This window comes from Oncorhynchus masou, chromosome 6 (genome assembly GCF_036934945.1).
Source record: "Oncorhynchus masou masou isolate Uvic2021 chromosome 6, UVic_Omas_1.1, whole genome shotgun sequence".
NCBI classification, from domain to species: domain Eukaryota; kingdom Metazoa; phylum Chordata; class Actinopteri; order Salmoniformes; family Salmonidae; genus Oncorhynchus; species Oncorhynchus masou.
In genome coordinates, this window is record NC_088217.1 from 29,036,024 (window position 1) to 29,041,170 (window position 5,147).

Below are 5,147 nucleotides of genomic sequence, written 5' to 3' on the forward strand. Positions count from 1 at the left end.
TCCCGAAAAAGTAGTATATCATTCACGTCAGGTTCGTCAGACTCATTAAAGGAAAAAAAGGATTCTGCCAGTCCGTAGTGAGTAATCGCAGTCCTGATGTCCAGGAGTTATTTTCCGCCATAAGAGATGGTAGGGGCAACATTATGTACAAAATAAGTTACAAGGGCCTCCCGGGTGGCGCAGTGGTCTAGGGTACTGCATCGCAGCGCTAGCTGTGCCACCAGAGACTCTGGGTTTGCGCCCAGGCTCTGTCGCAGCTGGCCGCAACCGGGAGGTCCGTGGGGCGACACACAATTGACCTAGCGTCGTCCGGGTTAGGGAGGGTTTGGCCGGTAGGGATATCCTTGTCTCATCGCGCACCAGTGACTCCTGTGGCCGGCCGGGCGCAGTGCACGCTAACCAAGGTCGCCAGGTGCACGGTGTTTCCTCCGACACATTGGTGCGGCTGGCTTCGGGGTTGGATGCGCGCTGTGTTAAGAAGCAGTGCGGCTTGGTTGGGTTGTGTTTCAGAGGACGCATGGCTTTCGACCTTCGTCTCTCCCGAGCCCGTACGGGAGTTGTAGCGATGAGACAAGATAGTAATTACTAACAATTGGATACCACGAAATAGGGGGTAAAATTAAAAAAATAAGTTACAAAATAAGTTACAAACAACGCAAATCAACAAACAAAAAAACATAATCAGTTGGGGACAGGTAAAACGTCAAGAATTCTTCTCCGGTGTCATTTGTTTTTTCAAGATCTGTTCTATGCTCTATTTCTATGCTTCCTGTTAAGTTTCAGTTTTGCACACCAGCTTCAAACAGCTGAAAATAAAAAGTGGTTATGGAAAATACATTTCACAGTGGTTTAGATGTTATAATGATTCTCTGCACTTGTTTTTCTTGTTTAGTCACATGAACTGAAATTAGGCTAACTATTCGAATTTTAGCAATGAGGAAATGACGGAGCGATTTCTACATATTGCACCTTTAAAAATGGTAGCCTTTCCTTATCCTTACAGCATTGCACATCAAGCTACTTCCTCTCTGTGTTACTAGTCACGTGTTTGCTTTGATTCTATTTCTATGGATGGCCCTATTTCCTCTGTCTGTCTGCAGAGCCACTTCCTGCCTCAAGGAGACAGACAGACCATGTTTTGGTACAGCTTCCTCCCTCTCCTGCACCCTAATTCACAAATTAAAAAAATGCTCCTTACCTTCCCTATACTGTTTCTTTCATCACACACATCACACACCGCCCCCGTCTTACCTCATATCCTCTCTCTTCTGTCCCTCCACCTTGTGTTGTCATTTAGCCTTTCTTCACAGCAGGTTACACTCCTTGTTATGGGATCTGTCCAAATGTCACTGACACTATTCACCTTGACTACCATCTCTATGAGAGACACAGAGACAGGAGAGACCACAGCTCACTGCAACACACCCTCTGGCATCTCTCCACTGGTGTGGCAGTTAGACGATTCTGTTTCTGATATCCTAATCTCCAGTCCTTATCACTCAGATGCAGACTTGTCAGACTCGTCCAGTTGCTCTCTTTGTGTTATTGCAGATCTCATATTTTGCAGTTATGTGGCAATTAGGCCGATTCGTAACCCCCCGGATCTTCTCTCAAGAGCTCTGATTAGATTTCTGAACCGAGTCCCACTACACGTGCGTGCATGTTTCATTCTGCAATGTCTGTATGTATTCAAACCTACACACTAATTTATGTGCGTTTTCCATCATACCATTTGCATTGCAGATGATTCAAGGGTCATAAGCTCTGTGTGTGTGTGTCCAATTTCTTGATTGCCTGCGTAGGTGGTCCCCTAAGTCCCCCGTTACACCCCCTCCCACACACACACACACACACTGCCTGCACCCTTAAAGGAGGATATTAATTGTCATTACGATGTGTCCCTTTAAGAAGGAGGTCACACCTCAGGAAGACATGTTAGTACTCTGATGCCGGCAATTACACCAGAAAGCAGAACAGAATGCGTGTCAACTGTCAGATTAGCATAAGGACAGAGGTGGTGTGGCTCTCCAGAGCAGTGTTTTAGTTATGCAGATGGTGTGTTGGAACGCACAGGGCTGTGGTCCCCCGAGGAAAGGGAACACAATCTTTCTTTACACAGTAAGGTGGTGGTGGCCTTGATAAATGTCACAGCAGCTAAAAGAACAATGACAACAATGACATACAAACATGACACCACGTTCAATGCTATGGCTTCGCCACCCCTCACTGGAATGTTTATCTCATGTGTGATCTTTGAACTTTGGTGTGCAGTTTGCACTTGTTGTGTTCAATGGATATTTTATCTATTTAGTTCACAATATGTCTTTACATGCTTTACAATTCAAGTACCTCACCTGTGTGTGTGTGTGTGTCTCTCTGAGAGTCTATATTCAACATTCTGTGTAAGTGTCACAGTGAGTGACACATTATAATTTCAGTTTAGAGGGGACATGATTCATCCCCACGCTCTGTGGGTGTCCTTGACAGATTCCATCCAATTAAAGAAGTGACACAGGTGGGTAACACACAGCCACACACACACACACACACACTGAAGCCCCTGGGAGACTAGTCAGGATCGAGGGAAAGATGAACGGGGCAAAGTACAGAGAGATCCTTGATGAAAACCTGCTCCAGAGCGCTCAGGACCTCAGATTGGGGCAAAGGTTCACCTTCCAACAGGACAACGACCCTAAGCACACATCCAAGACAACGCAGGAGTGGCTTCGGGACAAGTCTCTGAATGTCCTTGAGTGGCCCAGCCAGAGCCTGGACTTAAACCCAATTGAATATCTCTGGAGAGACCTGAAAATAGCTCTGCAGCGACGCTCCCCATTCCATCTGACAGATATTGAGAGGATATGCAGATAAGAATGGGGAAAACTCCCCAAATATAGGTGTGCAAAGCTTGTAGCATCGTACCCAAGAAGACTCGAGGCTGTAATTGCTGCCAAAGGTGCTTAACAAAGTACTTAGTAAAGGGTCTGAAACTGAGTTTCAGTTTTAGATATTTAATAATTGATTTGCAAACATTTATAAAAACCTGTTTTTGCTTTGACATTATGGGGTATTGTGTGTAGATTGATGAGGGGGAAAATAACTATTTAATCCATTTTAGAATAAGGCTGTAACATAACAAAATGTGGAAAAAGTCAAGGGGTGTGACTACGTCCTTAATGTATATATTTTAAATCTCTGAAATACTTTTCATTGACCCCCAGCAGTACCTCCGCATACCCCAGTTTCAATATCTCTGGTTTAGAGAGAGCGGGATGAAGGAGACAGCCAGGGTGGTGAACATGGGACTCACTACCGTAATGTCCTGGAGCTCCAAATACCTTGGTCACAGGCGAGCCCATCATGAGAGGTGAAAGAGATGGGGGGGAATAGGCTGTTGCTACCCGCAGCACTTACTGCTTAAGAGGGGGTTGAGGAGAACTTTTCTGGAAGGAGATAGTGTGACTGCAAAAGACAGAGAAGAGGGAGAGGATAGAAAGAGCCTTCTCCCCTCTCCTGTCTCTTCCACGTTTTCCATCTCTCCTTTTTCCTTCCTCTATCTCCTGCATTCTTATTCTCTCATCCACCTCTAGCTACCCTCCTGTCTGTTCCTCTCTCTCCTCTCTACGCATCCCCTCCCTTTTCTGTGCCCCAAGATTTATGACCCATTCAGTTTGTTTTCAAACCACCTTATTTATTTGTCGGTTATATCCTTCCCCACACATACTCTCCTGTTAATTTTTCTCCTATTCCTACTCCTACTCTTTTTTTCTCTTTCCTCCCTCGCTCTCTCCTTTCATTCATCCCTGTGACGTCTGATGCATCCAGTTCATCATCACCCTCTCCCTCGTTCCTGAGAGGCAGGATGGGAGGGGACAGAAGGAGAGAGAGAGAGTGGGAACTGCCCGGAGATTGTCTGAAAAAGAGAGCAGGAGAGAGAGAGAGAGAGAGAGAGAGAGAGAGAGAGAGCAAGTGATGGGTAGGAGGAGGCAGAGGTTTTTCTCTTTGTTTTGTCTGATCCGACACGAGCCACAGAACGTGTGGGCTTGACCAAGGAAAGGCATCTCTCCCATGACGCTTCACCCTCAGCCTTCCTCTCTGTCTGTCTGCCTGGAGCTGAGGCTGGAGCTGGACTTGTTGTTGGCTAACGGAGAGGCTAGTGGCCCTGAGGAGAGCTGGAGGAGGAAAGGAGGAGGGGCTGAGCTGAGCCAGTGGGCTCGCTCTCTGCCTCACAGACACGTTTTATTGACTTGCTAATTGCCTGAGACACTCGGAGGAGAGGATGCAGTGAGGGAAGGGAGGGAAGGAACCTACTGTACATAAGAGTATTACAGGCAGAGGAACAGAGAAACAGTGACTGTGTTCTGCCTATCTGGCCACCATCTCTGCTTCTCTTTGCTGGGGAACTAAAACAGATGTTTGCAGCCTGCCTTTCATTGATCCACGATACGTGCATACGTGATTCATGCATGACATTAGTGTGTCTTTGCCTCGTATGCAGTCGGAAGGAGACTACCCACCCACCACACGCTTTTGTGACACGTGAATGATTTCCATATTTATGTTTTTTCTTGTATTTACCGTAAATGTTTTTCCTCTGCTGGGTCAGCTAAAGCGGTTGTTTGCTGTGTTGCCTGCTATGTCTGGTTTGGCTTTACCACGGTACATACCCTTTGGTGTCTGTGACGGTGCAAATTAAAAATAGAAACAAATATTTGTTAACCAATCAAATGTAATGGGAATAAGAAAATATGAAGATTCTGAAGCTTACAATGGATATTCTTCAATGGAAATGAAGAAATTATCTGAGAAGCTTACAGACTGAAGACTGGCTTGAGGCAGTTCATCTTGTGTGCTTTTGTGGAGTGGGGAGCTACGTAGTACAGTCTTGGTGGGCAAATGGACCAAGCTCATTTGTTGGCTCTATCATAATTCCAGAATACCCAGTCTCAAACATCAAGATCGTGGAAAGCAATCTCAGATCCCTGGCTTTGGGCTGTAGATTAATCTTGCGTATGGAGAGAGGGAGGGAACGAGAAAGGGAGGATTGTGAATGAACCCGTGGAGCAGTCCAGTGGCAGCAGTCTTTACAGATCAGCAAAAAGGAGGTGAAGAGAGGATTACAGGAAGGATTAAAATAAAAACGAGTC